The following is a 16832-nucleotide window of genomic DNA, read 5'->3' as shown; positions in this document are numbered from 1 at the left end:
CGATCACATTGTGCTGAGGGTGTCTTTCCCCATTTATACAGAGAATCAGCACACACCCCATGAGTCGGTCTAATTCTGTTGTACGTCACCCATATGTGTCGGGGTAGATTAAATCCTGGAGGTATACTATCAGGATTAATATGCTCAGAATTATCTTGGGAGGTATAGCTACTCCATGCTGTCTCCTGGGTGGTGCTAAATGAATAACAGACGAACTGGTAGCCAGACATCCGTGAGGATCTCCTGGCTTCACACACAACTCCACAGTCCTTTTAAGGACAAAAAAATAGCAGAAATAACAAATACCAATACTAAAACGATTCGGAAATGAAGGACAAGGTCTGTCTATGTTATTGCCAAGCGTTCATACCAAGTTCGATTTCTACCTAATGGTTCGAAATCAATAGAAATTGTGATTCCTTTTACCATATGAATAATTTTGGAAAGTGCATTTTATTCTGACTGTCCCTGCTGCTGCAATTTTCCCCCCTGCCCCCCCCCCCAACCCGGCTTGCCTACCTGCCCTCCATAGCTGACATGGGAACTTGGAGAAAAACCAATTTGGTTTTAAGGTGTACGTGGTGTTTTGAAGAGGTGCGATGTAGGAGCCCACACACTGTGACTCACAATTTGCCCTCAAATCTAGAGCGCTGCAGAGTTCTTAAGGACAAGCTAAGTTTAACCGTGGTGTTTTTGAAGTATGGGAAGGGGAAAAAAAATAAATGGTTTTATCAGGAACAGAAATGCACACATTGATTCGTGTGGATATGAACCTTGAGATGGCTAAGTCGTTGAGCATCTATATCTCAGCCCACATTTGGAGAACGTGAGGGTGCTCTGCTATTTCCATGGAGAATCCCCAGCTAAGCTACATGTCATGGATCTGTCTGATGACACTTCTGACGAGATGCGGAAAACAAATTTCTCACAGAGATCTCTCCCTAATCAGATTTATTGAAAGAGAAAAGAGATTGGGCAACAGAAATCTTGGTGGCAAGAGAGAAACCAATTTATCTCTGAGTTGCTAGGGTAGAGCTTTGCTAATTCTCTCACTATCCATCCTATCAGGGTGAGCTGATCATTTCCCAAATAAAAAAAGGAATATGCTGATAATCAGGCCTCACTTTGGCTTCCATCTTCCTCTTTCACAGGTCCTGTTCAGTTAGTTTCATTACATTTTCAAGGAAAGGAAAAAAGGAGATGTAATATATACAGTAGAATATATAGAGAGGTAATACTATAGAATATAATTAGAATTAGAATATAATTTATCAGCCAGATGTGATTGAACACCCAAGGAATTTGTATCTGGTGCATAAGCTCTCAATAGAGTGATAAGTCATAGACCATAATCATAAGATATATTACTATAGTTGATCATGTTATAACTTTGTTTCTTTGTGAGTTATATTTTCTCTACCTCTCATCAGTCCAAAGCATGTCATTAGTTGGCTGCCATAACAAAGAAAAATAAACCTAATGTTAACCTCTGTTGGTATCGATTATGTATCATTGCTATTTTTCCTTTGTGGCATTTCTTGAGGTGCAAGACGCTGAGCTTGTCGATCGGAAGGTCGGCAGTTTGGAGGGTTGAATCCCGAGTGCCGCGTAGCAGAGTGAGAGCCTGTTACTCGTCCCAGCTTCTGCCAACCTAGCAGTTTGAAAGCACGTAAAAATGCAAGTAGAAAAATAGGGACCACTGCGGTGGGAAGGTAACAGCGTTCCGTGCGCCTTTGGCGTCTAGTCATGCCAGCCACATGACCACGGAGACGTCCTCGGACAAGCACTGGCTCTTAGGCTTTGAAACGGAGATGAGCACCGGCCCCTAGAGTCGGAAACGACTAGCATGCATGTGCGGGGGAACCTTTACCTTTACCTTTAATGTTGTATTGGTGCATTGGTCAAAATAAAGGTCTCATAAGCACTATAAACTTAGAACTACCACACACTGTTTTGCTGTCTACTAACTATCTCCAGGCAAGTTTCAAGATTCACTGTCATTAGAACTATACGATAGCAACACTTAAGTATTATACAAATAACCAGGATGCAACTCTGGGAGGAATGAGCTGCTGTAAAGATCACAAGAACCACTAGATGGCAGCAAAGAACTTGGCATCACATTTCTTTGCTGCCACCTATCAGTCACTCCAACTGTTGCAGTCCAAATAGACTATCCTAATAAGAAGTTTAGCAATATAAGAGAATATATGTAGCTCAGAGTTAAACTGTCGGTTCCTTGGTGCTCTCTGGGCTTGGTCATTTTCTTGCAGATGTTTCATTTCTCAACTAGGTAACATCATCAGTTCTAGGAGTGAGATTTACTCTCTGTTTATATACAGGTAGTTTCTTCTGTCCGTGTTGATGGTAGTTCCTTTGTTAGGCTGTTTTTTTTTTACTGTGTTGTTAGTTCCTTGATCGGGGTATTGTTTATTTATTTTTATTTTATTTATTTTAATTCCATTTATATCCCACCCTTCTCCGAAGACTCAGGGCGGCTTACAAGCTTAGCAGTAGCCTTCATTCTATGTATATGCCTGCTTACTAGGGCTTTCGCCCCCCCCCCCAAGCGGCATTATTACAAAGTCAGCTTATTGCTTGGCGTTCATCCCAGCTTTATCTGGGTGATGATTGCTGGTCAGGAGATGTTGTGGTTTTTTGCTTTTTGACTGTCTCTTTTGAGTGATATGTAGATGTAGTTTACCTCTACGTGCCTGATGATGGCTTCCAGCAAGCCCCCTGTTATAGAAACGGAAAGGAAACCTCACACTCCTGTTTTAGCTCTGATGATGTTACTTAGCTGGCTAATGAAATATCTACAAGAAAACAACCTAGCTCAGAGAGTATCAAGGAACTCCATAATAAGCATCTTTTACAGTCGGCCTCTTGGGAAAAGGGGCTGGCCAAGAGGAATTTAAAATATCCCCCCATGCCCAGCTTTAGTTTTTAAGTCTAGATAGAAGGATGCTATCCCTTATTAATCCTAAGAGAAAATTAAAAGCAGCTCAAGTCTCTCTCAGAAAAAAAATATTTGATTCAAAGCTTAGGGTGGTAGTATTTGCTTGTGTCATATGGGCACCAGGTGTGAACTATGTCCTCAGTTTACAAGCCCCAAATATATCAGCTCCCTAATCCTATGTAACATGATGCAAAAACTGGTTAAAGCTGTATTTTATTTTGGACTGGTGAAGATTAGATTATAGCTGCTCATACAAAAATGTACGGTACAACAACATTATCAGCTCATAACAAGCATGCTTAGCTTTCGCCATTAAGTAGCAAGCACATACACAAATGCCACACAGTGTTGTATTGCTAACGCAAACGAGAAAGGCTGTCATTCCTCATAAAGCTTTTGCAGAAAGGTTGAAGTCTCCAAAGAAACTCGTGTGATTTCTTGCTTACGCCCTGCTGCAGAGGTATTAAGGGAAGCCAAAATTCCACTAAAATAAATGACATTAGAAAAAATAATAATAATCCACCATCCCATTATGTTGCCCTTGTAGGAATTAGAATTCTCTTTTGAATTTTTGTCTCCAGGACTAGGCATTATGTATGTTCCGGTCTATTCTCCAAAGAAAAATAAATTTCCACTGTCAGAGGAAGCCTCTTGTATGGACAAGACAACAATCATTTTTATCAAGCTTACTTTTAGCATTGTCTTAATACTACCTGTCTAAAGCAGGATATAACTTTTCTCTGCATGTTTATTTTGTAAATTGATTAATATTGATATATGATGCCTGGCGGAACTCTGTTCAGTTTCAGAGATGTACACTTAAGAGATAAAATTGGAATGGGAGGGGTTTTGAAGCCCACAAACCACACATCTTCCTTTTTTTATTACACAAGGTAAACAAAGTTCTGTTGGACTTGATGATTGGGCCATAGAGAGGAAGAGAAATGCCTACTTCTGTCTTGATCTTCAATTTTTCTTCTACGCTACCATGGTCCTCCCTTCTGGAGATCATTGCCTCAAATAAAAACTATGTCTATTTTTCCAATCTCTGAATTGTGTGGAAAAGGAAAAGGGTATCTCCTGTTCATCAGGACAGTTGTTGTGAACCCTTGTCACGATGAAAATGAATGTTAGAAAGAGAAAGATACATACTTCCCTGTGATCCAGCATCCTTCACGGTGGGTAGAACTGATTGGCTTCACCAGCCAATGTTTATCTTCATGTAGCACTTCATGGTTTTTTTCTGTTGGACATGAAGGTGAAAAACATGGATGTTCTAAATATATTTAAACAATTATAGTCACGGGCATATATACACATAATTCACAAATCAACTCTTTTCCTCCAACCCATCTCTAAAGTTGTTCATATATTTCTCTTCTAGGTGTCTTCAAAACCTATTATCCCCCACCCCCATCCCAAACATGCCTTCAAATGATTTTAGCTTGACTGTCTAGTTGGATGAGATTTGAGGTCTCTATTTATGGAGGTGAATGCCATAGAAATCATTTTTTGTTGTTCAACTGCTAAGTTATGTCCAACTCTTCACAACCCCATGCATACAGTTCCTTCCTGTGCACTGTTGTCTCCCTGACTCTACCCAAACTCATGCCTGCTGTGTTGATGACACCCTCTACCATCTCACCATCCCATCCTCTGCTTCTCCTTCTCCTTTTGCCCTCCATCTTTCCCAACATTGGGGTCTTCTCCAAGGAGCCCTCTCTTCTCATTTGGTGGCCAAGGTATTTGAGCTTCAGCTTCAGTATATGCCCATCCAAAGGGCAGCCAGGACTGATTTCCTTTTAGGACTGACTGATTTGATCTTCTTGCAGTCCAAGGGACTCTCCAGAGTCTTCTCCAACACCACAACTCAACAACATCAATTCTTCAGCACGCGGCGTCCCTTATGGTCCAACACTCACAGCCACACATCACTACTGGCACAGCCCACAGCTTTGACTATATGGACCTTTACCAACAAGATGATGTGTCTGAGTTTTAATATGCTGTCCAGGTTTGATATCTGTTGTGATTCAGCGTCAGCCTGTGGTTCCAGCAGCTGAGTTGGATGATTCTGAAGAGGAGGAGGAGGGGTTTGGAGAGCCTTTGGTGTCAGAGGAAGGGTCTGATGCACTGCAGAACTCTCAGCCTGGCCCCTCCCATCTTGTTCCTCCTCAGACTCAGCTGTGTGAGCATGAGGGATTGGAAGAAGACGATCCACAGCTGGCTCTGTTCAGGGAAGCTAGGAGCAGAAGGCAATCTAGGAGAGCAGATCAGAGGAAAGCAATGAGGCAACTCGGGAGAAGGCAATGAGAAGCCATGCCTTGGGACTGCTGATAAAAGGGGAATGTGTGGGAGGTGCTGGTTGCTGAAGGCAACCGTTTGAAGATCTTCTGCTAGAGTCCTGGTCTGTTATTCTTATTTAACTCTTGTTTAACCTTTGGGTTTAAGGCTTGTTTGAACTTTTCGTTTAACTTTTGTTTGAACTCTTTGTAAAAAAAATTTTAAATAAATTTGGTTGGTTTTTTTTCCAGCCTGTTGATTATAAAAAGGGGTTGTCCCTGACATTCAAACAGGGCTGGTCGTAGGCTGGAACAGAACAATGTCCAAGGAGCAGGTGTCTTTCAATTTCATGGCCGCAGTGATCTTGGAGCCCAAGAAAATAAAATCAGTCACTCCTTCTACTTCTTCCCTTTCTATTTGCCAGGTAGTGCTGGAACTGGAAGCCACATAGTGTTTTTTTTCCAAAATGTTGAGTAGAAATCAGTAGGAATTGGAAAAACCAAAGCAAAACTGACATTTTTAGACTGTCTCAGTTATCCTTAAAGTCTGAAATGGTGAAGGATCTCCTGCTTGAGCAAGGGGCTGGACTAGAAGACCTCCAAAGTCCCTTCCAGATATATTTTTGATTTCTGATTCTGATACTCAGGTTTAAGTACCTGAGTTTAAGTACTTAGAATATGCTATAGAAACAAAAGGCAATGATTGCTTCCTTAATATTTATAATGCTATTATGTACGTCTGCTCTTGGCATTAAAGCAAAAAAAAAGGCCCATTTACCATGCCTTACAGAGTTCTGTAACTACATTGTTTTTTTACAAAATCAGCAATATATAATATTTCCCCCGGAGAACAACACAGAAATTCGGTAGCCACTATGCATACAGAAGAGGTTTTTTTCACTTTTGGAGGACTAATTTTCTACGCACAAGCACACAGACACAAACACTGATTGAGGAATTTTGCAAGCTTGCTTTCTTGTTCTATTCATGTTTTCCTAGATACCAAAAGGGAAGATCCGTTCAGGTCTTCAATTGCTACAGATGCTTTGCAGCATCTGTAGGAGATGCAAAGACCTGGTTCTAATGAGCAGAATGGATACCCCATTTTGCTTAAGCAGTACGGGATTAGAGTAGTGTAGGATAGAACAGAACAGAACAGAATGTAGAACAGAACAGAATAGAATGCAGAATGCAGAATGCAGAATGCAGAATGCAGAATAGAATAGAATAGAATAGAGTAGAGTAGAGTAGAACAAGAGTAGAATAGAATAGAATAGAATAGAATAGAATAGAATAGAATAGAATAGAATAGAATAGAATAGAATAGAATAGAATAGAATAGAATAGAATAGAATAGAATAGAATAGAATAGAATAGAATAGAATAGAATGGAATGGAATGGAATGGAATGGAATGGAATGGAATGGAATGGAATGGAATGGAATGGAATGAGAATAGAATAGAATAGAATAGAATAGAATAGAATAGAATAGAATAGAATAGAATAGAATAGAATAGAATAGAATAAAATGGAATAAAATGGAATGGAATGGAATGGAATGAGAATGGAATAGAATAGAATAGAATAGAATAGAATAGAATAGAATAGAATAGAATAGAATAGAATAGAATAGAATAGAATAGAATAGAATAGAATAGAATAGAACCTTTGTGGTGTCCAACCCCTTGCTCAGGCAGGAAACTCCATAACATTTCAGACAAATGGTTCTCCAATCTCTTCTTAAAAACTTCCAGTGTTGGAGCAGTCACAAGTAATAGAGGCAGGTCGTTCCGCTGGTTAATTTGTGTAAGTGTCAGGAAGTTTCTATTTAATTCTAGGTTGCTTCTCTCTTTGGTTATTTGCCGTCTGTTGCTTCCTGTCCTGCCTTCAGGTGCATTGGAGAATAGCTTGACTCCCTCTTTTTTTGTGGCAACCTCTGAGATATTGGAGCAGTGCTATCACGTCTCCCCCCAGTCCTTCTCTTCACTGAACTAGACATACTCAATTCCAGCAACTGTTCTTTATATGTTTTAACCTCCAGTCCCCTGATCATCTTTGTTGCTCTTCTCTGTACTCTTTCTAGTGTCTCAACAACTTTTTTACATGATGACAATGATGATGATGATGATGATGATGATAAAGAAGAAGAAGCTAGACACATATCCAATTAACATTTCCCAGTTGTGATAGGGCGATTTGCTGCTTTGTTTCACGGTCAGTAGAGAAATGTACCCTCCAAAAGAGCATTCCAGCACTTCTGAATTTTGTTTGTCGCTTCCTCATTATCCCTTCCTCGCTCACATGATTATTTCTGGCAAGTAAAAGCTTCCACTCTCTCTTTTTCATACAGATGCGCTGTATTCCTGGCAGGGCTTCAGCAAACAATGTGAAATATTCTGCAGCCATTTGAGAGGCAGGGAGAAAGAGTTTTGCTAATGCCAGGAGGTGGGGGGGATGGGAAAAGAAGGAGTGGGAGGGAGGGGTGAACCAAGACAGTTCAGGACAGAATTGAAACAATAGCTGGTTCCAGAAACAGAGCATTTGGTTCTCCCCACCTATTTTGCTCGCCTGCCTTTGAACGGCTGCCAAATTGATATTCTGTCTTTATTTGGTGGGCTTGGATAGCAGGCGTCCCTCCTGTGTCTGAAATGAACTGTCACTCATTCTGCCACCTGTACCAGCCTGACATAATGTTAACTGGCAGCTTGCTAACCGGCCAAATTGCCAGGGCTCTCTTCAACATGGCACCGGAAGTCTCTCTTGGAATCAACTTGCGGTTCCACACCTGCTGCGGTGCCTTGACAATGCCGAAGCTTTGGAAAACAAGCTAGGATTTATGATCGTGTGGGGAGCTGCAGGAAACACCAGCTAGGAGAAGGGAATGATTTAAAAAAAAAGGAAAAAAAGAAAAAAAAAGCTTGTAACGGTTTCTCTAGAAAATCACAATTGGCTGTTTATTTGAAAGGCTGCTTGTTCAGATTCAGATGATCATCTGGGAGAAAGGAGAAAAAGAGGACCTACTTAAAGGATGCTCCCTTACTTCTTATTACTTCTGATTTTCAGCTCCATTAAAAACAGGGGTCAGGAAAAAGGGCTGTACTGCTGAGAAAGAATATTGTATACGGCGCTTTTTAAAAAAAATAATAATAATCCCATTGTCAAGGCTCTGACTGAAGAACCCAACGATCCAATCTCTAATGCAAAACTTTATTGGGGGAATAATTTTAGCACAGGTGAAAGGAAAACCAGCTCTAGTTCATTGGCGCTTAAATCGCTACATCAAAGCATAGAGGTCTCCCTCTCCTAAATCCAGCAGGTCACATTTTCCAATTAAACGCTAGTCACTTGTTATGAGAAAAAGTCTTTAATTCTCAGTAAACATCTTTCGAGAGACCTTGGTTCTCATGGACCAGAAGCTGGATATCCGAAGTCAGCGTTCCATTCACCTTTCCCCTCCACCCGAGTCTGTGGGCAAGCGAAGAAGCATTAATGAGTGAAACAGCATATGAATTCTTCGATGCTCGACACCCGTCTTCAATATTTTCGTACATTTATTTATTTATTTATTCAATTTATATACATGAAATGAGGAGGTGAACATACCTAATACGCTTCTTCCTCCCATTTCTCCTACTACAACAACCACCCTGTGAGGTGAGTTGGGATGAGAGAGAGAGAGAAAGAGTGAGAGTGACTGGTCCGAAGTCCGAGACTAGAACTCACGGTTACCTGGTGATTGAGCCAAAGTCACCCTAGTGGCTTTCATGCTTAAGCTGGCACTAGAACTCACAACGTCCTGTTTTCTAGCCTGGTGCCTTCACCACTAGACCAGACAGGCTTTTGTACTGCATCCTTCTGCTTTAAGTGACAAAAACATTTGGGGCATACTTTGATGGAAGGATGGAAGAACTTCCCTAAGAGATCTATCTATTTGGTATTTACCTTTTTCCTGGCATTTGCTACTTGGCTGTCCTTCCCTGGAAACAGAAGCTAACGCAGGATGCTCTTAGCTAGGACTTCATGGATGCCCTCCAAAGACTGGTCCAGGAAGTTGAAAAATAACCTGGAGGATGGCCGTGATAAATGACTTCCATACTATGGCCAAGGAGACTGCAGAGATGCATCCATAAAAATATCTAAGGTTGGTCTTGGATAGGATATAACTGAGCAATATATTTTGAACAGGAATCCCACTGGGCTTCTACAAATCCTTTGAGGTAGACCAGGTCAGGAAACAAACTCCACCAGTTGGATTGGAACTACATTTATAACAACCATATCTTGAAAGCCTGACTGTGTTTTCCCTTCTCTTCCTCCAATAGTTCTATGAATGTTGGTTAGCACCACCTATGCAATCCAACATGGTATTTTAGAAAAGAACATTTCTTAATATATGGGCAATTGATTAAGGAACAGAAAAGAGAGTCAGGACGATGAGCCCATTAGGAATCTAGTAAGAAGTTATTTTGAAAGCACCCTAAGAAAGATTGGTGGAGCAGTGGGCTAATGCCTCCTTAAGTAACACCAGCTGCCTGCAATTAGTGCAGGTTCGCATCCCACCAGGCTCAAGGTTGACTCAGCCTTCCATCCTTCCGAGGTAGGTAAAATGAGGACCCAGATTGTTGGGGGCAATTAAGCTGACTTTGTAATAATGCCGCTTGGGGGGGCCCTAATAAGCCCCAATAAGCAGGCATATACATAGAATGAAGGCTATTGCTAAGCACATTGGTTTGTGCTTTAAATTGTAAGCCGCCCTGAGTCTTTGGAGAAGGGCGGGATATAAATGGGATTAAAATAAATAAATAAAAAAAATAAAAGAAAATGTACCTATTACAGATTTAAAAGGCTACAAGCCTGTCCAAGAAAAAAGGCCATTTTATGTATGCCGTTAGCACAAGTAGTACTTAATTTGCGGCTGTAATTGAGCTTGGAATTAGAACCATAAGCCATTGAAGTTGTAGGTGAAGACATCATGTGAACATTTTGTCAATTTTTGCAGCTGTCACTAAATGAATGAGGCAGTCATTAAGTGAATGCTGCAGCTATTAAGCAAACACAGTGCAAGTATATGACTTCAAGAAGGATATAGCCAACATAACTCCGAAAACATGTTATAAAGCAGTTCTGGGGAAGCCTGTTCTAACTTTGAATGGCCATTCAGCAACAACAAGTCATAAGTCAAGGACTACCTGTATGGATTTGAAGATTAGAAGAAGGGGTAGTGTGTTTCTTAGTCCTCCTTTACCTACAGAAGTTCGTTGAGTGACTTTTGACCAGTGATTCTTGGAACTAGACTGAAATAAAAATAAAAATAGCTATCTACCAAGCCACACTGGCCCAGCCTGGTGGATTATAGTCCATAATCTTCAGTGAATAAGATTTCAATCTGTAGTGGTTGGATTTGGGCTGCAATTTATAATATTAATAATGTACAGTAATCTTAGACCTAGCATTTGCAATAGCTATAGAATATTAAGGGAATGAGGAAATGGAGCAAAGAAATAGAATCAAAGCTCCTAGAAAAGACATGACTGGCTGACTACAACTTTGATGAGGGGCAATTTCAGATTTTGCTTGTATTTTTAAATTGTACTGTCAACTAAAACAAGAAAAGTTCCTTCAACATGTCAACTTTTTGCTCAAAGTGTAGGGCGGGAAAACATGCCATACGTGTGTGTGTGTGTGTGTGTGTGTGTGTGTGTGTGTATTGATTGCAAAGCAATCCATCTGATCTTTGAGGATCAAATTGCTGAACTCAAACACAAATATGTCATTATTTAAAAAGTATCGATAGCAATAGCAGTTAGACTTATATACCGCTTCACGATGCTTTACAGCCCTCTCTAAGCAGTTTACATACTGTAATCAGCATATTTGCCCCCCCAAACAATCTAGGTCGTCCTTTTACTGACCTCGGAAGGATGGAAGACTAAGCCAACCTTGAGCTGGTGAGATTCGAACTTTGAACTAGCCGGGAATACTGCATTCTAACCACTGCGCCCCACAGCTCAGTAGCTAGAATGCAGTATTGCAGGATAATAATAATAATAATAATAATAATAATAATAATAATAATAATAATAATAATAATAATAATAACAACAACAACAACAACAACAGCAGCAGCAGCAAAACAACAACAACAACAACAACAACAACAACAACAACAATAATAATAATAATAATAATAATAATAATAATAATAATAATAATAATGAAGATCAGAAGCAGAACAATATCTTGGGCACAGAAGGACTTTTAGATAGCAATAAAGAAGGTAGAAGGAAAGGGTCAAACCCTCAACAATGCTTATGGAAAAGGATGGACAACGAAAGAGACCTGAATCTTTTTGGAGGTTATCTGAAAATAATATCAGACAGAATTGCGAGCGGAGGGGGAAAGTATTCAATTATTGAATTAAAGCCCTCAAACAAGACTCAAAGGTAGAACGAGCGAAACCTTTAAAATACAGGAAAGTAAATTCAACTGACTTTCCTTAACAAAGAATCAAAAGAATCAAATCAAATGCGTCTACTTTTCTTGGTGCAGAAGATGATTGGTTATGATGATGATGATGATTGATGATGGATGGTGATGAAGATGATAGAACAAGAAGGAGAAAGAAGGAGAAGGAGGAGAAAAAGGAGAAGGAGAAGCCAAAGCAGAAGGAGGAGGAGGAGGAGGAGGAGGAGGAGGAGGAGGACTTATCCATTCTGACTCTTGGTGATTCTGTGGGCCAGAAATCTCCATATCATCCAATCTTGCACTACTTTTGAGTTGGTGGTGTCAGCTTTGATGGCGTCCAGGCACTGTGTTCTTTGACAACCAGTTTTCCTTTTGCCGCTAACTCTTCCCAACATAATTGCTTTCTCCACTGAATTTCTCTGCCTGACATGGCCAAAATAAGTGAGACACAGTTTCATGATTTTGCCTTCTCATGACATGTCTGGTGTTATGCACTCCGCTGCTTGCTTTATTAGTCACCTTTGCTGTCCAAGAAACATGCAGGAATCTCCTCCAACACCACAGCTGAAACAAATTGATTTTCCTCCTGTCTTGCTTCTTTTAAGATCCAACTTTCACAACCCTAGGTAATTACAGCAAACACGATACAGCAGACTAACCGACATTTGGTTGCCAGTCTAAGATATATTAATTTCCCATTGTACAAACTCATTATACCAATATGATAGGCGTCGCTGTAATGATCCTGGACTTTTCAGCAGTTACTTGACTTGTACGTGTAAACCAGTTGGAGATGAAGTCAATTTACTAATCGATTTTTTTCAAAATTCAGCCTTTTTCTCTTCTTTCCTCTTCATCACATTGTTCTGGTATTGCACATAATATCGATAATGTCAGTTTATAATATCTTTTCGAGCCAAAACATATCTCAATTGCATTTAGATTAGATTAGATTAGATTTATTAAATTTATATGCCGCCCTTCTCCCCAAGGACTCAGGGCGGCTCACAACAATAAAAAATTAAAAAAAAAACAAAGTACAAACTTTAAAAAAGAATTAAACAATGGAAGTAATAAATAAATGACAATTTAACCCAATAAAAGCCAAATTTAAAACCATAGTCAGTCCAGGCCCGCTTGTTGGAACATCCATATCTTCAGGTCACGGCATTTGCACTTAAAATCCATTTGTTCAATCGGTATCCTGTTTTTTCCCCCGCTTTAAAAATAAAAATAAAAATTCCCATCAGTGTTCTGGGACGTGGAGTTTTTATGGTTAGATGTTTAGGTATCTCTCCCTCATCCTTGACATCTGTCAGTCTGACGCATCCAGGCATCTACTGGCGAACCATTTAAATGAGAAAACACCAGAGTTTTATCATTTTCTCCCTCTTTCCTTGGGCTGGAATAAGGAAGTGACAGAACACTTGTCAATTTCACCTGGATAAGTGTGAAACAAAAGAAGGAAAGTCCACCCTTTTTTTGATGGCTTCATAAAACGTACCAACCAGCAACATCTTTTCGCTGCTCTGCTAGTGAAATGAAGGGGGGGGGAAGGGGAAATAATGAAGTCAATTTAGTTAAATAATTTAAGTTAATAAAAGTCCCTCCCAGGGCAGACAGAATTGCTACGGAAAGACAGTGGTCAGGAGGAATGAAGTTGTTCCTGCCCCAGTGCACAGTAGTCCAATGGAGTGGATACGTTGCCAACAACGAAATTAAGAGCATCAGGTGAACTGGACAGCATTGCTTGAATCGACACAAGCTTGAAAGTACCACTTTTGGGGCAGAGTGTGAAAAAAGAAGTGAAACTGGGGGCAAAAATAGGATGTCCTTGTGAGTTCCTGCCAATCATCATCATCATCATCATTCCGTGCATCCAACTCCAGGTGATTCCATGGGCTAGGTTTCTCCACATCTTCCCAACTTGCACTACATAGAATAGGATAGAATAGAATAGAATAGAATAGAATAGAATAGAATAGAATAGAATAGAATAGAATAGAATAGGAATGGGATAGAATGGGATAGAATAGAATAGAATAGAATAGAATAGAATAGAATAGAATAGAATAGAATAGAATAGAATAGAATAGAATAGAATAGAATAGAATAGAGTAATAATGGAATGGAATGGAATGGAATGGAATGGAGTAGAATAGAATAGAATAGAATAGAATAGAATAGAATAGAATAGAATAGAATAGAATAGAATAGAATAGAATAGAATAGAATAGAATAGAATAGAATAGAATAATAATGGGAATAATAATGGAATGGAATGGAATGGAATGGAATGGAATGGAATAGAATAGAATAGAATAGAATAGAATAGAATAGAATAGAATAGAATAGAATAGAATAGAATAATGGAATGGAATGGAATGGAATGGAATGGAATGGAATAGAATAGAATAGAATAGAATAATAATGGAATGGAATGGAATGGAATGGAATGGAATAGAATAGAATAGAATAGAATAGAATAGAATAGAATAGAATAGAATAGAATAGAATAGAATAGAATAGAATAGAATAGAATAGAATAATAATGGGAATAATAATGGAATGGAATGGAATGGAATGGAATAGAATGGAATAGAATAGAATAGAATAGAATAGAATAGAATAGAATAGAATAGAATAGAATAGAATAGAATAATAATGGAATGGAATGGAATGGAATGGAATGGAATGGAATGGAATAGAATAGAATAGAATAGAATAGAATAGAATAGAATAGAATAGAATAGAATAGAATAGAATAGAATAGAATAGAATAGAATAGGTCACCTACTCCAACCCCCCACCCAAGCAGGAGTCCTTACATCATTTCTGACAGATGGCAGTCCAGTCTCTCTTTGAAAGCTTCCAGTGATGAAGCTCCCACAACTTCTGAAGGCAACTTCTGTTCCATTGGTTGATTGTTCTCACTGTTGGAAAATTTCTTCTTATTTCTAAGTTGAATCTCTCCTCGATTGGTTTCCATCCATTGTTTTTTGTCTGGCCTTCAGTACTTTGGAGAGTAGCTTGATTCCCTCTTCTTTGTGACAGCCCCTCAGATATTGGAAAACTGCTCTTGTGTCTCCCCTGGTCCTCACACCCAATTCCAGCAACCGTTCCCTATATGTTTTAGCCTCCAGTCCCCTGATCATCTTAGTTGCTCTTCTCTGCACTTTTTCTAGAGTCTCAATATATATATATATATTTATAGTATGGGGACCAAACCTGCTTGCAGTATTCTAGATGTGGTCTTACTAAGGCTTTATAGAGTGGAATTAGTACCTCATGCGATCTTGGTTGAATCCCTCTGTTTATGTAACTTAGGATTGCATTGGCTTTTTTGGCTGCCGCCACACACTATTGGCTCATATTTAATTGATTGTCCACTAAGACGCCAAGATCCCTCTTACAGTTTTATTTATTTACTTATTTTAATTCCATTTATATCCCGCCCTTCTCCGAAGACTCAGGGCGGCTTACAAGCTTAGCAGTAGCCTTCATTCTATGTATATGCCTGCTTATTAGGGCTTTCACACCCACCCCAAGCGGCATTATTACAAAGTCAGCTTAATTGCCCCCCAACAATCTGGGTCCTCATTTTACCTACCTCAGAAGGATGGAAGGCTGAGTCAACCTTGAGCCTGGTGGGATGCAAACCTGCACTAATTGCAGGCAGCTGGTGTTACTTAAGGAGGCATTAGCCCACTGCTCCACCAAGGCTCTACCAAGTTGCTGCTACCAAGCCTGTTTTCACCCAGTCTGTATGTGTACATTTGGTTTTTCTTGCCTAAGTGGAACTGGCTGGTGTCAGCTTTGAACCTGCCCTTGAGAAATACTTAAAGGTGCCTATTTATACTGGGTCAACATGGTTGTGTAGATCAACTCCACATTTTTTACCCAGTTGTCTCCGGCGTATCGCCCTTTGATCCCATTGTGTATTAAACCTTCACAGCAATAGTAATTAATAATAATAACAGAGGGTATATTAGCCTTTAGGCTAAGTCTTCATGCTCACAAGGGCTCATAACATAAAATTACAACATTGCTGTAATTTCACATGGTCACCAAATAAAGTGTTGCATGTCGAGGACTACCTGTACATTTTGAGTCTATCTTGGTTCAAGTCCATGGCAATATCCACCATTTACACAAGACATCAGCAGATAAGATGATCAATATGTCCAGGACGGGGTTTGCAAAAGCATCTCAGTTCTTTTTTCTTTTCTTTTTTTAAAAATAAAACCATATTCCATCTCACGTTTGGCAAACAGGCCTCTTTTTTTCTGTGCATACTTGTGTACTGGAAGTGAATTTTGACTTGGATTTTCTTCATACAACCACCCTTGTCCTTTCCTGGCCTTCACTTATGCTATAGCTTAGGGATGGAGAAACAGGAGAACCCGGAGCCATCCTGCACCGCAGGGCTTGTGTCAGGAATGCAAGGATGGTTAGACCGTTTTTTTTTTTATGGTCTCCCTGTGAAATGGTTTTCTGGCCCCGTCTTTCCTTCCCCACCACCTCAGGGGTGTAAAAATTGCTGTTCTCCCATCAACGGACTCTCCTCCAAAGTTTTAGCCAGCCAAGAATTTTCCTTTTTCCCCAAAAGCTGAGTTTTTCCCCTTTTCTCCCTCCAACCATCAACCGTGCTGGGTTCCCAAGACAAGATTGGGAATCTTATTAATCCCGAATAAACTGTGCATTGGCAATTTTGCCTTCGGCTTGGCCAGTAATTTCCAGTTGCAGCTTTTAGACCTGGCTCTACTTCAACCTTTCTCTTTCTTTCTTTCTTTCTTTCTTTCTTTCTTTCTTTCTTTCTTTCTTTCTTTCTTTCTTTCTTTCTTTCTTTCTTCCTTCCTTCCTTCCTTCCTTCCTTCCTTCCTTCCTTCCTTCCTTTCTTTCTTTCTTTCTTTCTTTCTTTCTTTCTTTCTTTCTTTCTTTCTTTCTTTCTTTCTTTCTTTCTTTCTTTCTTTCTTTCCCCCCACACACACCCCTAATGTGTTATTGGATGCTGCTTCACCTCTTGCTCAAGCTGAGGAAAGAAGCCACCGGTCCATCCCTCATTTCTTTTTATTTCGCCTTTTATAGAACGGCACCCTTCCCCCGCCCCTCAGTGCCTTGCCAG

The sequence above is a fragment of the Vipera ursinii genome (genome assembly GCF_947247035.1).
Source record: "Vipera ursinii genome assembly, chromosome: 5".
In the NCBI taxonomy this organism is placed as follows: Eukaryota; Metazoa; Chordata; class Lepidosauria; order Squamata; family Viperidae; genus Vipera; species Vipera ursinii.
Note: the sequence above shows the minus strand (reverse complement) of the source record.